The sequence below is a fragment of the Triticum aestivum genome, chromosome 5B (assembly GCF_018294505.1).
Source record: "Triticum aestivum cultivar Chinese Spring chromosome 5B, IWGSC CS RefSeq v2.1, whole genome shotgun sequence".
Classification (NCBI taxonomy): Eukaryota; Viridiplantae; Streptophyta; class Magnoliopsida; order Poales; family Poaceae; genus Triticum; species Triticum aestivum.
Window position 1 is genome coordinate 492,179,933 of NC_057807.1, and position 19,027 is coordinate 492,198,959.

General features: G+C 45.9%; 1 long non-coding RNA gene across 5 annotated transcripts; it reads left to right on the plus strand.

Annotated features, from left to right (window-relative positions):
* The first annotated feature begins 4,613 nt into the window (after positions 1-4,613).
* On the plus strand, positions 4,614-7,700 carry LOC123116575 (uncharacterized). 5 transcript variants are annotated; one of them, XR_006457125.1, is made up of 4 exons: positions 4,614-5,464; positions 5,570-5,689; positions 5,832-6,688; positions 6,782-7,700. It is a non-coding gene; the product is annotated as an uncharacterized lncRNA (long non-coding RNA). The 5 variants fall into 5 exon arrangements; XR_006457124.1 differs by having other exon boundaries at positions 5,849-6,688; XR_006457126.1 differs by having other exon boundaries at positions 4,614-5,271; positions 5,367-5,464; positions 5,570-6,688.
* The last annotated feature ends 11,327 nt before the right edge of the window (positions 7,701-19,027 follow it).

Here is a 19,027-nt window from a genome sequence, read left to right on the forward strand (position 1 = left end):
GAAGCTGCGATAGGCCGGCAGCGGGTTTCATAGGCAGTGGGATGTGGAGTTGGTGATCAAGGAGGGCCACATGTACTTGTCTCGTGGGTGGGAGAAGTTCTACCGTGCCTATGACCTGCGGCTGGGGTACTTCCTTCTCTTCAGGTACGACGAAAACGCCACCATGCTCATCGTGAAGGTGTTCAACGCGACTATGTGTCGCATGCGCTACGCTGACGATGATGATGCCGGTACGTTCTGCCTCTTCTTATTCCTCTACATTTGGCTTTGTCTCACATCGATTGTTAACGGTCATTGTTGCATTTGGACAGGTAATGGGAGCAGCAACAGCGACACTAGCTACAGCCAAAGCAGCAGCGACTATGGCTGTAGCGAAAGCAGCAGCGATTCTGGCTGTAGCGAAAGCAGCAGCGATTCTGGCAGCAGCATAGACAACAAGAAGGATGATCCGGACTGGAGTGCGGGAGAAGAGGAGCAGAGTGGGGATGAGGAGCTGCAGGATGACGATGGGCATCAGGCCGAGGATGACCTAGCGCTGGTGGTGGCTGACCAAGGGCAAGAGATGGTGGTGGCTGACCATGGGCAAGAGATGGTGGTGGCCGACCATGGGCAAGAGATGGAGGTGGCTGAAGATGACCTAGCGATGGTCGTGCCTGAAGGTGGCCTTGCGATGGTGGTGGTGCCTGACAATGACCACGCACCGATGGTGGTGCCGGCGATCCCACAGCTGGGCGACATGACCACGCCAATTGTGGTAGAAGACTACATCCCACTGCCTCCACTGCCTCCACCGCCTCGCCGCTCTTGGCGCATCAGGCTGAGGAAGGAGAAGGAGAAGAACAATGCATGAGAACTGAACTTTGTCAGGTATGTCAGATCTCCAAAATGATATATATATATATATATATATATATATATATATATATATATATATATATATATATATATATATATATATATATATATTTAGTTACCTATGTTATCTCTAATATGCTTAGTTTCCTATAGGTTAGCTTCATTTTACCTAAGTTGGCTCTAATATGCTAACTTAGAGCTTATATGCTTAGTTTCCTATAGGTTAGCTCCAAAATAACTTATGTTAGCACAAAATGATCAAGTTTACATAATAACCTTATAGTCTTTTTCTTATTCTTCTTTTCCAAAATGACATAGGTTAGCTTCATTTTACCTAAGTTGGCTCTAATATACTAACTTAGAGCTTATATGCTTAGTTTCCTATAGATTAGCTCCAAAATAACTTATGGTAGCACAAAATGATCAAGTTTACATAATAAGCTTATAGTCTTCTTCTTATTCTTCTTCTTTTCCAAAATGACATAGGTTAGCTTCATTTTACCTAAATTGGCTCTAATATGCTAACTTAGAGCTTATATGCTTAGTTTCCTATAGGTTAGCTCCAAAATTACTTATGTAAGCACAAAATGATCAAGTTTACATAATAAGCTTATAGTCTTCTTCTTTTCGAAAATTCTTCTTATTCTTCTTCTAGTGTTCTTCTTCTTCTAGTATTCTTCTAGTATTCTTCTAGTCTTCTTCTTCTTCTTCTTCTTCTAACTTCTTGTTTATCATTTTTCATATTTGATTTAATTCACGGAAGCTTGCATGGATGGAGTGCTTCTTTTCCATTTGTGTTTTTATTTTGTATCAATGTGAAACTTTTGTGAATTGATGGATAACGTTGTTGGATGAACAATGTGAAACTTTTGTAATATGTAACGATGGAACTATGTGTTGGCTATGTATGTATATATGATGGAACTTGTGTGTTGGCTATGATTGTTATATGGATGCTTGTTGTATATATATGTGTTGGATATCTCATATGTGAAATAGTGACCTGAGATTAAGAAAAAAAATTAAAAAAATTGTTACTAATGGCGCACTACCATGTGGTGCGCCATTAGTATAGCAGACTCTAGTGGCGCACTGTGGGCAAAACTAATGGCGCATTGCGTGGTGCGCCATTAGTAAAAAATACTAGTGGCGTGATACTAATGGCGCACCGGTAGTGCGTCATTAGTAGGCAAAACCGGTGCGCCATTGGTAGGCCTTTTTCTAGTAGTGATGTATTCGAGCCCTCGAGGCCCCTGACTTGTAATATAAAGCTTGTATTATTATATTTGTGTCTAGAGTTGTGTTATAATATCTTCCAGTGAGTCCCTGATCTTGATCGTACACACTTGCATGTATGATTAGTGTATGATTGAATAGGGGGTGTCACAAAAGACCCTCTTTCTCACTCTGGCTCTCATCCCTGAGCTCTCTTCTTTCTCTCTCTCCACCCATTTCCTTATTGTGCCCCCATATTCTCCATATTCCCCCAGTCAGTTATTTAAGTGTTTGATTATACACACAATAATATTTTTCAGTGTAATGTTTTCAGGAATAATTAGATTTTCCACCACAATAGAAGGATTTTCATGCAAATTGTTGTGGGTGAGTCGCTCTATCCTTATTCCTTAAAAGTTTTCTGGAGTCATGGAAAATATTTTGTGGAGCACTACAACACACTCCACACACATGGTGGTGTAATTTTTTAGTTTCTAATAAGAAAACTTACAAAAAAATATTTGTGTGAAGCATAGTAAGCAAGATAGTTAGGTCATTGTGGATGCGATGATATGAACAAGAATGTCTACAAGTTTAAAAGATTTCATAACAATGATCTGTGAACTCTATTTATAATTTATTTTGCACTACCATAAACCAAGTCATTACAAACACTACTTGCCTTGGTCCATCAAGTATTCTCAAGATTTTAGTGTAATATCAAGTCAGCACGGTTTAGAAAACTTAGCCCATTGAATTACCTTAACAAGAACATTTTCACAGAGTGATGTGTTACTATTTATACATCAAAGCTTAACCAGCTACAGATTTTTCCTACATCAAAACTAATTACTCGTCTATGAGGTAGTTATTTCACCACATGCAAATTTCTTCTGATTACCACCAGCACCCCTCATAAGCAGTCTTGCTTTCTATCAAGAAGTTGCATCTTCATCAAATGTTAATGTCTCATTTTCTTCCTTGATGTCTGAATCCGAATACTATTTATGTTCATGGATATAGGATGCTTTGCTTCCACTGTAGTATAGATATTCCTGCCATGTCATTTGTAAAAACGTGTCTACTTTGTAGTATGCAATGTATCATGCACCCGCGTCTTCTCGCTATCTGCAGGCTTTCTTCAGTCACCAGCTCTGACTATTTCTTATACACGCTGATAATTCTGCCTTGGTTGTAGGCAAGTAGGCTGGTATATTCAGCTATCTTCAGGAACTCCTCTTAGCAACTGTATTTGGGCGGGAAAAAAAATCTACTGAGACCAGATTTTGAGGCAAAAGCTTCAGCTCAAACATGACAAATCTACTGAGACCAGATTTTGAACCATATTCTAGGGACTAACCGACTAATAGAAAGTTACCTTTTGAGGCAAAAGCTTCTAACTCAAACATGACAAATTTTGGCCTGAATCTTGGCTAACTCATCTCCTTTCTTTTGTCTCCCATAGTTTTCTCTCTCCCTGGCTATTTCCCCTAGATGTGTTAGCACGGGAGTAGCAGCTCACCCCTCAAGGCCCCTCTCTCTGCTCCATCGCATCTGTGATCCACTTCTATAAGTGCGGGCAGACAACATCACCTAATCTTGCATAATCTAAACCAAGACCGCATCAAAGAACCATGTTAGAATCAAAGAAGGGAGACAGGAGGGAAGATAGCACCATGGTCCAGGCCCGAGGAGGTGCTCGTTTGCACGCACACCTGGCAAGCAAGCAAAAGATCAGCAGGTCGGACACATCGGCCGGCAACCGGCGAGGAAGAGGGCGGAGGTGAGATTGGAAAGGTAGTACCTTGGGGTGATGGGTGTCCGGCGCGTCGAAGTGGAAGGACCAGCCACGGAGGTAGGGGAAGGCGGGGGCGGCGAGCACCTCGACGCAGGAGGCGGCCGAGGAGTGGAGGGACTGCAGCCTCGACGGGGCCGGCACGGCCAGGCGAGGGGAGCCGGCGTCGTCCACGCCGCCGCCGCGCCACTGGAGCGCGAACGCGAGGAGGGCGAGCGTGAGCGGTTGGGCAGTGAGGAGGAGCAGCAGGTGGCGCCACGCCGCGCCGCCGCCGCAGACGCGGTGGAGGACGGCGACCGGAGATCGGGCCGAGGGCGACGCCAGAGAAGAGCACAACCCTAGAGCGGCGGCGGCGAACGTCAGGAGGAATCGCTCAGCGACCAATTGCCCCGCCCTTATTTTTTTCGTGGGTTTATTTTCGTAGATTTCTTTTTCTAAGCATTTTTTTCTCGATCGGCCGTGTGGGAGGAGGGAATCGGCACTGGAACAGGGCGGGATCGCTGTTACGCACGGGGTGGGACTGAGGACGAAAATAAACCAGAATTGATGGGACGAAATTTAACCGGTGAAGGAGACTACCAAGACATCTCTACTCCTAATGGAGCAGTTGGTGAATAGACTGCGCGGTTTATTTTCGCTGGTTTATTTTCGTCATCCTCCCACCTCTGTTTTATTTTCATCATCCTCCCACCTCTGTTTTATTTTCGTCATCCTCCCATCTCTGTCACTTTCACCGGGTTTTCTTCGTCCGTGCCATTTTTTTTTTCTGGCCTCGACCCCTCTCTCGATCTATTTCCTCGGGTGTGAACGCCGCCGCCGCTGCCGCTGCAGAATCCGCCGCCGCCGTCGCCGCCGCCGCCGCCGCCACTGCAGAATCCGCCGCCGCCGCCGTCGTCGCCGCCGCTGCAGAATCCTTCTGCGTCGCCTCCACCGTCTTGTTGCTCCCGCCTCACCCCTCTCCTCTCCCTCCAAACCCTAACCGTGCCCGCCTCCCTACCCCCCGCCGTAGTCTCCTTCGCCGTCGGGAGCTCAGCCCGGGATGGCTGCCAGGGTTCCTCGCGGGCTTCCTCCTCGGCCTTCTCGCGCTCGCGGAGGCCGAGGCGGCCGCGCTGCTCTGGGTCGCCCGCCGCCTCTACCGCCGGCTGCTTTGGAGATGGTGAATGCGACAGTCAGGCGTTGAGGAGGGCGTGTACCAGAGCCCGGTCGTCGGAGGCGCGTGCAGGTTTGTGATTGAGGGTACCCGCGAGCCGGCGACTAAAGGCAGAGGGCGCGCCATGTGTTGTGGCTGATCTGTGTGTGTGTGTCGTGTTCTGCTTGTGCGTGTGTGGTGTGGACAGCGTGGTGCGTGCTATGTTCTGCTCTCCTCCAGCATGTGTGCAACGATCTGTTCCGGCCAACCGTGGATGGTATTTGTGTTTTTGGCCTGGTTATAGACGATGCATCTATGTTTTGGGAGTTTATACAAACCATAGATGATCTAACTTGTTGTGATATTTTTTAGGAGTGTTGTGATTTCTAAATAATGCACTTTTGGGAGTTCCACATCATGATACGTATATCAACTGTGATCAGTCATGTGAGGCTGCCCAACGGAAAGATGTGTGTGTTGCTTCTCCTGTTCCTATTTTTCTACAATTTTTTTGGGTCTTCTTAATTAAGATATATGTTTCAGTAGCAAACGAGATCATCTTGCCTGTGTTGCAGCTGATAAGAAAGAAGATAGAGCTTCAGGTGAACCGTGTCGTCCCTAGGAATTTGTTGGCCTCGAGGATTGTTCCAGTAAGTACTTCTGATGACAACATGATGTTGGGCCTCAGGGACATGGTAAGCTACTTACGTTACAATTTTCATCCATGCATACTTGTTTATGTGATTCTTGTACCACTACTGATCCATATATGATTTCTTACACTCATCCTTTAATCCTGCTTAAATTATAGTACTAAGGGCGATTGTACTTTAACAGGTCTCAAACTTGTGTAGGTAACCAACAGAAATATATTGAAGCACATTGCTATCATCAACTCATCGTCCACTCGTGCCTGCCGGGTCACGCTCTGCAGCAACGGCGCACGCCGCCAGCACCATATAATAGCTATGGTAGGTGACTATGGGAAAGAAGCAGGGGTGTCGGGATCATCATTGATGGGGTCGTCGGGGAGAAGATGGGGGCTGAGAAGACATGAACGGGCTATAATTGGCTGTGAGAAGTAGAACGAGAGAGATAGCGATGATGTGGTGCTGCACCATTGCTCTCCTACTACTAGCTGAATTTTGGTATTGTTGCTGCTATCTGAATTTCGCATACACACAGCGAGGTGTTTGATGTTGACCGACCTTGCGCCTGTTGCGAGGGGGATTTCGTCGCTTGGAGATCTCCTGGGAGAGGTGCTGCCTGCCGAGGTAACAATCATCCCTCTCCATGTGCTCGACACTCTGTGCCCGACCCCCAACCTCCCTGGATCCCGGCGCACCCCTCCCACACACTCCCGACCTCCTCCCGGCGCACATGCCACCGCCCCTGCTCCTCCCTCCTCCAGGTTCATATGAAGCAACAACACACCAGGTTCCTGTTTACAAGCCGGAACCTGGAGAATCCGGAGAAGGAGAGGGAAGCGGGAGGCGGTGGCGCACAAGGTGCGAAGATGCCCAAGGCCGGCAGGCCGCGCACGAGGGGGAATCCGGATCCGGAGACGCAAAGGGAAGCCAAGAAGAGAAGCCTGGCAGCAGAGGAGGCCTCTCCCGGCGCACTCCATGATCGGGCTTCAGCCATGTTTGCAGCCTTTGAGCGCGGCGATGCACCTCAATCCGAAGCAAAACCAGGTGATTTTTGCCCCATTTCCTCATCACGGCAGATTGTGGCATGCATGTTTGTTGGTGTTTACTTGTTCCTGCTGGACGATTATTGTTCTGCAGATCGTGTCTACGATGTGACTGAGTCCGTGACGGAGGAATCCACTTGTCCACCCATTCCTCTGCTCCACGAACCCTACATCCCTGACGAGCTAGCTTCCCATCCGGGCGCGCACCACGCCTTCTAGCTTGCCCCAGCCAAATACAATGCATCGTCGTTCTGGATCGAGTGTGGAAGAAGAGGTGGTGCCAAGGAGAAGAGTGATGTGCCAATGACGCAGCTCCGTGCGTTGTGGCCATGGAGGGGAGGCCCGGGAGCAGGATGATGCTGGCAGGTAGATGAAGGAGGCAGGTGGTGGAGGACGAGCTCTTCGCCGGAACCGCATGTACGACTGTGTGGAAGCCGCAATCAGTGTCAAAGTCAGAAAGCATGGGTTTTGGCCTGGTTGCCGAGGTTTATTCACTGCCAGCACAGCTAGTTTCGAAGACATGGAGATCCCGTTGCTTGCTTTTGAAGGAGATAGGTTGCCAGTTGATGGTGGTGGAAGGCTTGAGCTTTCACGCCGTGTGGTCTGCGTCGAGCTTCGGCAGCCCGAAGGTAAGCTCTTGTTTTCGGCAAAGGCACTGCGTGGCGGTGATGAGAAAGACGTGAGGAGAGTTCGTAAAACTTTCACTCCAAAGAAGGTTGGTAAGACCAAGGAGAATATCAAGATTGGTTCCTGTGAGATGGAGGTCACTGTCACATGGTCCCTTCTTCCAAATTGTAAGTATGATTATGACAGTGCTTTGAGAAAGTATTATTAAGTTTGACTTCTGTGAGGTGAAGGTTTTCACTGTGAACCTTAAAAAAAAAGATTCTGACTGTGATGTGATCTCTTCTGTAGGCATCAAGTAGTATGACTGACTAATAAAAAGCCTTCATAATATGAAGTGCAAACCGTGTAAAATTTGCAAGGTCATAACTAGAATATGAGTTAGTTCTCTTCTGTGATGTGGAGATCGACTATTCTGGGGCTTACAAGTTTCTTATGTATGGTCTGATGACATTTTGTCTCGGTATTCCTTTTAGGCCTTGTTTGGTTAGCCCCTCCCCCGCCGGGATTTGTGCCCAATCCCCGCCGAACCCCGTGGTTTCGACCCGACCGGGATTCGACCCGGGCCTGCTTTATAAGTGTGTTCGGTTAAACCCGGTCGGGGCTACACCCCCGCCCAATCCCTGCCAAACCAGGCGGAACTACCCGGGATATAATCATCGCCCCTCTACCCGTGGAACCAATCCCTCCCGCGATGGACGAAACGGTACGCGAGAAGAAAAGGTTCGAGCCCTCTCTCCGCGAGTCCCCGACCTCTCTCTCTCCCGCGATTCGGCGGCGGCGGCAACGCCGGAGGCGGCGACGCAGCCATCCGGAGGCGACGATGGCGGTATACTTCCCCACCCTTCCCTTCTCTCCCACCCGGTAAGCCTCTTCTCCTTCTTCTCCTTTCCCCCTCTTCTTTCCCATCTCCTCCTCCCGATCTAACCTGGTATGCTTACAGAGAATATAGAGAGGGAGTAACCGAACATGTTATGGTCATAGGGATTCATGTGGATGAGGAACAGCGGGGGTTGGGTGACAAGTAGGGGATCACCCAATCCCTAGGAGGTTAGAAACCACTCGTGGAATCTAACCACGGCAACCGAACAAGGCCTTAGGGAAATTTTTGCCACAACACACTGAACTTTTTCATTCTTTGGCACAACACACTGTGTATCATGCATACTTGTTTTCTGAGTTTTGAAGCTGAGAAACACATTGTTATTTTCTGATCTTTGACGCACATCATTTGGGTATTTGGTATTCCTTGTAGAAAAACTGTTGGAAATATGAGCAATTTATCGAATGATTTTATTAACAAAAATACTAGATAAATCATGACTAAAATAGCAAATATAAAGCAAGTCATGCAATCTGACAGAGAGAAGGTAAACATCGTCTGCATATATGAAGTTGAGCTAAACACATCTAGAACAGACACTAGATGACGTTGCTTATAAGAAACAGAACCTAACATACGAAGGGCAGAAACTAGAACCAAGAACTGTAGCAGGACTTCTAACAGAAAGGAGAAGAACATGTACGGCACAGCAGCAGCAGAAGCGCTGGACTTGGGGTCGGTGTCCTCGCCTGCCATGTCGTCGAGGAGGTCGTGGACGTCGGGGAAGAAGTCGTCGTCGGGGAAGTAGTCGTCGGCGACCGGATCGTCCATGATGAAACAGCCAGTAGTCGCGCTGAGCGCTCCCCAAAAACCTTATCACCCTTCTCCCGTACAGGACTCAAAAGGTGCGGTCTCGGAGGCCTACTGTCCCGACGTGCGGTGCACGCCGCAAGCCCGTATGAGGAAGACGGCAGTAGCGCAGAGGTTGGAACTGTGTGGCGAGAGGAAGAAGACCTTCTGATATGTCTCTCGGGAGAGGAGCGACCTCTCTTATATAGGCACAGCAGAGGGACGCGAACAGGCTGCGCCGGGAGGTGAAGCAACGGAGGGAGACGAAGTGAACAGGCAGCACGCGAAGAGGTGCGCCGTTCGTATTCATTATCCACTACCGCAAAACTTTTCAGCTCCCAGGTGACCTTTCATATACCCGTAGTGCGTGGCAAAAATTAGATATCGGCTCAGCTCATTCCCGCAACCCGCGGCGCCTCGTGACGAGGCGTGGCGTGGCGAGGCGGGCAGCGGAGGAGGAGCGCGCGTGGATGTCCCTCTTGTTCTCATGCTCATACAAGTGGGGAAGGAGCCTCCCTTATAAAGAGGTCCAACTCCCTCTAAACTAGCAATGTGGGACTAAACATTAGTAGTATCCCTTGCCTTGCACAAATGGGCTAAGTGGGCCTCTAGGATTTATTAGGAATTTCTGAAATAGTTATTGGGCTGCCCCAATATAGACTAAATTCCAGCAATCCCGCCACCAGATCCCAGAGGCACACAAAAATTTGCCTTTGGTTCCAAAACACTGTTTTATATACCGGTACTGCAATGGAGACTGTTAAGTTGAACTTCCACCTAGAACTCTATGCTACACTGGTAAGCAACTTGAACAGTGGACTAGGCCTTGAACTGCAAGTTTTCTGCGAATCTAGCTTCACATAAAGCCTTGATCGATACGTGGCTACTGTGGGTCTTCCCCGCGGGTGGAGCTTATGCGTCATACTCCGTGACCTTTCATGAGTTTACTAGAGAGAACCCTACTCTCATAGATTGCGACATTTGACAATCAGACTCATATAGGTGTGTTCTTCAAAAGATGTTCTGCAGGATAACATCTCTGCTTAAATAAGTCACTTAGAACACATTAAGATATACATCAAACTGCCATGCAGATTAGGAGAGTATTGCATCTTCATGGAGTGGTATTGTGAATAGTAGGGATACTCTTCTCTCAGTTGACCAACAGCTTGTCTTCCACATCTAATTCACGGGATCTCCGATCACAAAGAATAGGTTACCACTGTGAACAACTCATATTGTGGGTCTCATACCCATCTCTCTCGATGCATTATCTATCACATTACGCGATAGACCCTTAGTAAAAGGATCTGCCAGATTTTTAGACGTTTGGATATAATCCAACGCAATAACTCTGGAGTTTTTCATTTTCCTGACAGACTTTAACCTTCTCTGAACGTGTCTTGATGACTTCATGTTATCCTTTGAGCTGCTCACTTTCGTGATCACAGTTTGATTGTTGCAGTTCGTAAGGACATCCGGTACAGGTTTCTCAACAACCGGCAAGTCATTCAAGAGCCAGCGAAGCCAATATGCTTCAACCATAGCTGTATCTAGTGCTGTGAGTTCTGCTTCCATTGTTGACCTCGTTAAGATGGTCTTCTTGCAAGACTTCCAAGAAACAAAGCCACCTCCATGAGTGAATACATAACCGCTCGTGGCCTTTATCTCGTCAGCATCTGAGATCCAGTTTGAGTCACTATACCCTTCAAGCACCTTTGGGTGCCCAGTGTAGTGAATTCCATAATTCGCAGTGCCTTTCAAATAACGCAAAACTCTCTCTAGAGCTTTCCAATGCACATCTTCTGGTTTTGAAACAAACCGACTCAGTTTGCTAATAGCAAAAGAGATGTCAGGTCTTGTAGCACTGGCTAAGTACATAAGCGAGCCAATAATCTGAGAATACTTCAATTGATCTCTAGCAATTCTTCGATTCTTTTGAAGCAGCACACTAGCATCACATGGTGTTGGAGAGGGCTTGTAGTCACTATAGCCAAAGCGACTCAAGATCTTTTCCACATAGTGAGATTGAAGCAATGTAATCCCACCATCATCATCTCTCAACAACTTGATGTTCAGAATGACATCAGCCACTCCTAAATCCTTCATCTCAAAACAGCAAGATAGGAAATCCTTGACCTCCTTAATAAGATTCAGATTTGTTTCAAAAATCAGTATGTCATCAACATACAAGCAAAGCATAACTCCCTCGCCCCCACCATGGCGATAGTACACACATTTATCAGCTTCGTTCACAACAAAGCCTGCAGCTGTTAAAGTTCTTTTGAACTTCTCATGCCACTGTTTGGGTGCTTGCTTGAGTCCATACAAAGACTTCAGTAACTTGCACACTTTTCCTTCCAGACCATCTATTACAAATCCATCTGGTTGTTCCATATAAATTTCCTCATCCAACTCTCCATTTAGGAAAGCAGTCTTAACATCCATTTGATGAACGAGAAGACCATGTGAGGCAACTAGTGAAAGTAGAACTCGAATAGTGGTCAGTCGAGCCACAGGTGAGTAAGTATCAAAGAAGTCTTCACCTTCCTTTTGGGTATAACCCTTAGCCACGAGCCGAGCCTTGTACTTTTCGATAGTACCATTAGGCCTAAGCTTCTTCTTGAATACCCATTTGCATCCTATAGGTTTGCACCCATAAGGACGATCAGTTATCTCCCAAGTTTCATTCGCCAAGATGGAAGCCATCTCGCTACGAACCGCTTCCTTCCAGTAGTCTGCATCTTCCGATGCATAGGCCTCCTGAATAGAACTGGGAGTGTCATCTATGAGATACACAAGAAAATCATCACCAAAGAACTTTGCAGTCCTCTGTCTCTTGCTCCTAATAGGAACTTCATTGTTCTCCTCCATAGGACTTTCAAAGTGTTCCATCGAAATGGCAGGTTCGGTAATTGTAACTGGTTCCTGATTCGATGAACTAGGCATCTCCTGATTAGATGAGGTAGCCATATCCTTCATGGGAAAGATATCTTCAAAGAAAGTCGCATCATTCGACTCCATGATCGTATCGACATGCATGTCAGGTACCTCAGATTTTACAACCAAGAATCTATAGCCAATGCTATGAAAAGCATATCCCAGGAAAACACAATCCACAGTTTTTGGTCCCAGCTTCCGCTTCTTTGGAATTGGCACATTGACTTTCGCCAAACAACCCTAGGTTCGTAGATAAGAGAGCTTTAACCTTTTCTTCTCCCATTCCTCGAATGGAGTTATCTCTTTATTCTTTGTGGGAACTCGGTTTAGGACATGACAAGCAGTCAATATTGCCTTCCCCCACCATGCCTTGGAGAGACCCGATGTGTCTAACATGGCGTTAACCAAATCAGTTAGAGTACGGTTCTTTCTTTCGGCCACCCCATTTGACTGAGGTGAGTAGGGAGGCGTCCTCTCATGGATGACACCATGTTTCGCACAAAAAGCATCAAATTCATTGGAAAAATACTCTCCACCACGGTCGGACCTAAGCCTCTTGATTTTTCGATCAAGTTGGTTTTCCACTTCAGCTTTATAGATCTTGAAAGAGTTCACAGCCTCATCCTTAGATTTCAGAAGATACACACGGCAGTATCTAGTGGAGTCATCAATTAACGTCATGAAATATTTCTTTCCACCTTTTGTCAACACACCATTCATTTCACATAGATCTGAATGTATGAGCTCTAGTGGTGCAAGATTTCTCATTTCCGCAGTCGTGTGAGACTTACGAGGTTGCTTAGCTTGCACACAGACTTGACACTTAGATCCCTTGACAGTGGTGAAACTAGGGATTAAGTTCAACTTCGCTAGTCGCGACATGCAACCAAAGTTAACATGACACAGACGTGAATGCCACAAATTTGATTCACTATTGTTGCAAATATGATTAACAACTTTATTGCAAACGTCTGATAAAGATAAACAAAACAGGCCTCCTGACTCATAGCCTTTACCAACAAAGGTTCCATACTTGGATATTACAAATTTATTCGACTCAAAGACAAGCTTGTAGCCATCTCTACACAGAAGAGATCCGCTAACAAGATTTTTATTGACGGAGGGGACATAATGTACGTTCTTCAGCCGCACGATCTTCCCCGAAGTAAACTTTAGATCGACCGTGCCAACACCACGAACAGAAGCACTTGAACCGTTGCCCATCAGCACGGTTGAAGTCCCTGCGGTCTGATAAGACGAAAACATGGAAATATCATCGCATACATGCACATTAGCACCCGTGTCAATCAACCAGTCAGGAGAATGACATACTGAAAGAATAGTGGGAAATATACCATACCCAGCATCCTTCATGTCAGTGTCTCCAATGACAACATTAGCAGTCTTGCCGCCTTTCCCAGGATGACGCTTGTCATAGCGATTAGGGCAACTAGGAGCCCAATGATCAGGATCTCCACACACATGACAAGCACCTTTCTTCTTGCCATTCTTCTTCTTGAAGTTCGTGTGTTGCACAGCCTTGTTCTTCCCATCAAACTTGTCCTTGTTCTTGAACTTGTGGGGCTGGAAGTTCTGCTTCTGTACCACATTAGCACTAGATCCTCCCTCAATACCTCGAGCACGTGTGTCCTTTGCTCTCGCCTTTTCTTCCACATCAAGAGTACCAATGAGATCCAGAACGGAAAACTCCTGTCTCTTATGTTTCAGTAAGGTAGCAAAGTTCCTCCATGAAGGAGGAAGCTTAGTGATGATACCCCCGGCAACAAACTTGTCCGGTAGCATGCAATTGAAGTGCTCAAGTTCTCTAGCAAATGACTATATCTCATGAGCCTGCTCAACCACGGAGCGCTCTTCAGTCATCCTGTAATCATAGAATTGCTCCATGATGTACAACTCAGTGCCGGCATCCGAGACCCCAAACTTGGCCTCGAGTGCGTCCCACATATCTTTTCCATATCAATTGACGCATAAACATCAACTATGTTCTCTCCAAGAACACTCAAGAGCGCAGCCTTAAATAAGGTATCCATTTTCTGAAAAGCTTGTGCCTGTTGGGCATCTTGCTCTCCTTCAGGTTTACCAAGAGTGGCGTCATAGCAACTCATGGTTTGAAACCATAAGACTGCTCTCACGTGCCACCTCTTATAGTGGATACCCTCAAACATAGAAGGTCTCATGGAAGTAGCAAAACCACTTGGGGTAAATTGCCTATAATAAGGTTTTTGGATTGTTGGAAATATGAGCAATTTACCGAATGATTTTATTAACAAAAATACTAGATAAATCATGACTAAAATAGCAAATATAAAGCAAGTCATGCAATCTGACACTAGATGGCTCGGCTCATTCCTGCAACCCGCGGCGGGCGGCGGAGGAGGAGCGCGCGTGCATGTCCCTCTTGTTCTCATGCTCATACAAGTGGGGAAGGAGCCTCCCTTATAAAGAGGTCCAACTCCCTCTAAACTAGCAATGTGGGACTAAACTTTAGTAGTACCCCTTGCCATGCACAAATGGGCTAAGTGGGCCTCTAAGATTTATTAGGAATTTCTGAAATAGTTATTGGGCTGCCCCAATATAGACTAAATTCCAGCAAAAACTATGCTATAGCACACTGAACTTCTTAACTCTGTGTGGCAACACACTACAAAAAAGGAGTCTGTTGAATACCATCACAAAAACCTGTCTTTCCCACAACGTACAATAACAGTTTCTGAGTTTGGAGAGAGAGAAACACATCAGAACCAAGCTGGCATAGGAATCCATTCCAGGCATAGCCGGAGGCCTTCGAGTGACGCTAGTTACGATCTTAGCTTCATCAGTGGAACGATCTTTCCTGCTCAAAAATAGAGTTGGTGGGTTGATAAAAGATTGACTGAGCTACACACAGTCTCGCACATCACATGATGCAGGTAAAAGTCAAAAATAAGCCTTAAACTTGTAGACGAAAGCTAAATCAAACCCTCAATTCTCAATCCCTCAAATCAGCGTCCCGGTCTATTTTGAACCTTGAAAGGATTTAGCTGGCATTCATTGAATTGGGCAGGCACATTAGCGCAATCGCTCGTGCTGCTCTTGTTTCTTTTTTAAAAAAATCATTTGTTTTTTCTTTGGTTTTTCATCGGTTTTCTTCTGCCTTTTCCCCTTCGTTATACTGTTTTTACACTGGTTTTCTTTCTTCGTTATACTTTTGATTCTTTTTGTTTTTTTTCTATTTTCTTCATATTTTTGTTTTCTGCTTTTATTTTGTTTCTTTACTGGTTACCGGTTTTTATACACATATCTTATTATTCTCAGTACCCAATGTACATTCTTATCGCACACATGAAATAATTTTTGACATTTTTCAAGTACATTCCGTACATTTTGTAGAATACATGTTTTGAATATTTTTTGAATACATGCTAATATTTTTCCAAATACATGTTTTACATTTTCTTAACGACAATAAACATTTTATATACTACACTAACATTTTTTCCATTCTTACAAAATTTTTAAAATCGAATACACTTTTCTCAAACACATGTCGCATATAGTCTTTTTAGGGTGTGACACATTTTTTTACATCACACGACATTTTTTTACATTGTATACACTCTTTTTTTAAATGTCACCACCACATTTTTGAAACTCGTGAACATTCTTATAATGTTACATTGTTTAATGGACTAAACATTTTTTTAATAACACAAATATCTTTTTACATTGTACAAACATTTTTTTGAAATGCCACATACATTTATCTAAACTAGTGATATTTTGTTGATGGCACAAACATTTTCTTTACACATTTGTTCTGGTTTCAAAATTTGTTCCCATTTTTAGAAAATTTAAAAAGTGTTCACATATTTAAAAAATCAGGTTTCAAAAATGTTAATGTTTCAAAAAGTGTTCGCTTTTTTCAAAAAATACTTGTTTTCTTAAATTATTCCGAATTTTCAGAAAGTTCTCACACTTTATAAAATGTTCGGACATCTCTTAAATTGTTTGGGTTTTCAATATTTGTTTGCCCCTAAATAAAGTTTTCAAAGTTCAAAGCTTGGGCGTGTGCTTAAATTTTCGGGCCTCTAATTATATCATTCATAGTCATCCATTCTAGTGGCTACCGGGATGACTTCAACTCTGCCAGGTCCCTAGTTCTACTCAGCCGGAGTTGTTTTTGTTACGTACTTTTCACGTCGTGCTTTAAGAAAAAGAAAAATACTCTCTTCATGCCTAGTGGGCCGGCCCAGTCGAGTCTGCAGCCAACAATTTCGAGATTTAACATGCCACGTCGACAACCCCGGTTTGGATCTCTCTCTCTCTCTCTCTCTCTCTCAAGGTTTAGAATAGACCAGGATTAAAGAGTTCAGCGTGCTGATTTTTGAGATTTAAAGTTTAGGGCTTGATTTAACTTACGTATATAAATTTAAGGTTTATTTCAGACCTTTTCCAATGATGCAACCCAAACAATGGTACGTCTGCCCCTGTCCTTGCGGAGTTGGCACATATCCCGACCGGCTCATAGCTAACAAACACCTATCTTTGCACAGAACAAGTGCAAAGTTTGAACTATTAATTCATTCAAAATCGAACTTAGGGAAAGATAACAAGCCTCACAGCCCACATGAATGACCGTGCGCGCGAACAATGGTTCAGAGATACTTTGATAGTGGACGTACAAAACAGTTAATAACATAGTCCCACGATCGAAAGTACTCGTTTTTTAACATAATACAACGCGGATGCTCACATACATGCATATACACTCACCCTATAAACGCAGGCATGCATACCCTATCCCTACGAGCACCTCAGAGATACTAAGCCGGTACAACATCTTGAGATTGATGAAGTCGCGATAGACACTCATCTGGTAGTCAATGGAGACGCATGGGGAAGGGACTTTTTAGCGAAAGCTACGTACTGCGTTGAGGTGCTTGCACAAGCACAAAGCCGAGCTAGCCTTTTTTCTTATGGTGGTGAGCCAGCTACATTTTTACTAGGTACTTAGCGTCTCCTTAGCATCATGATGACCATCATATCGTCGGCGCCTAGCTATGGTAATCTTGCCAGCATGCCCGCTCACGCACGATCCGAATCAAGTCGGCGAGATCATCATTGTAATCATTGCTCGTCCGTTGCTTGGCTTGGCGATTCACAACGGGCATCCGGACGCGTACAAACAATCAATCCAAACCGTTCTACTCAGTTTGGAACACTGGCGCAATGGACTGGTCACTTCGCAGCGATGTGGCGGTCGGAAGGAAACCTTTCGATTCTATCTGGAAAAGCCAGCCGCGATCGACGGAGCAGGGCATTCACCGGAGTGAGTCTGGAGAACGGAATCCACCTTGCTGGGCACGGGCTCAGACGTCGCACTTGCAAGAAATCTCAGTCCGTTGCCGCTGAAGCATTTGAGTTTTTTTTTGTTTGAATTCAAAAAAAGAAGAAAAAAAAAGCTCAAATGCTTTGATCGATTAGTTACAACGAAGGAATGAACGCAGCCCTAGTGCGGGCGGGATATGTGAACTTGTTCAGGCGAATGCCTGCATGCATGCGCTCGTCTTCGTGCAGTATGACAGCTCGTCGCTGCGTTGCTTTCCGACGGTCGAAAGAGACTAGTTAAATAGGGAAGCCGGTGTATGATGGGTCTAGCTAGGCCTAGAATTTTATTGTGTGATTTCTCCTCTTTCTCGAGGCAACAAAGTGACGGAGCATGCATGGATCCTTTCTTTTCGGCCCCTATATCTCCGCGCATATGCCCCCTCTTTAGGTGCCACTGTGCAAAGCAGGGCGGAGCCACCACCAACGCAACGCGGCACAAACAGAACGCCTTCATTTCACACACCACCTCCGCTGCATGCATGCATGCATGCCGGCATTTGCACGCTCGACACTTTGACTTTGTGCTAGAGATGGATCATCAATGAAAGTTGAATGGAGTACCCAGTCTGCTGGTGTAGCCACGAGGTCATGGCACTCTTGTACGCATGGGCCCCATGGGATATACGTATATACTGCACGAGTACTGTAGTGAAAACCCGTGTTGAGTCAGTTCATGGGACTCCGCTGCGCACTGCCAGAAGCAAGCTCACCGTGCACTGGACCTACGAGTAGTGGCTATTGTAGCTCTAGAGTAGGCATGGATGGGTTCTGTGTGTGGGTCCGGGGGCCTGCCTTCATAGTCAAAGCGCCGAGGCAGTGCATGTTTCCTGGCGACACATAAATAAAGCTGACGACCCTGAAGATGGGCGAGCAAAGCCAACGTCCTCTTCTTCGGCGCCAGGCAGTGACTTGGGGCCCGCCGCCCCACTCGCCATGATTACCGTGCAGCCGAACGTTGGGCGGCCAAGGAAGGGTCACAGACAGACAGAGCCTGTTTGGTTTCTGCCCAGGACTACCCTGCCAAATCATGGGCGTCGTTGGCGAGCCAAAAAATTGGCGACCAATTCGGCCGCCCGCGTTTCGCCAACAACTGGGCGCATACAGTACAGATAGAAGGCTGAGGCGTCGTGGGCTTGCCAATATTTTGGTTCCCATCCAAAAACGACACAGCCTCCCAGTCAACGCCAATATATTGGCATGGCACGGGATGGATGCAATCCAGACAAGCCCACAGCCTCCTCGATCGGCTGCTGCTCATGCCAACTCTACCGCGCGACCCCAAACGAACGTTCGTTTTGTCCGGATTCTATTCGTTTGGGTAGGGCAACGGGGTCGTGTCCGGGCCTGTCCTGGGATGCGGTGGCCGTGCGTCCAGCGCGCGGCCGCATCCGTTTGCCCCATCTGGTCCGCCAGGGCCTAAAAATGCTCATATTTTCATATGAAAACAAGTTTGCACGTTCAAATATTAATTGTTTAAAAATTAAAATAGTTTTACAATCAAATCGAAATTGCCTTGAATGAACATAAAACGAACCAATATATCTATTGGTTGTCAACATGCTCCCACACGTGCTCAATCAAGTCATTTTGAAGAGCCCTGTGAGTGTGTCAATCACGCAGCTCACGATGGAACTGGCAGAACTCATCAAACATGGCCGGTTCTTGGTGCAAGGGCTCAATATTGTCACCTTGAAAATCAAATCCTTGGTCGAAGAC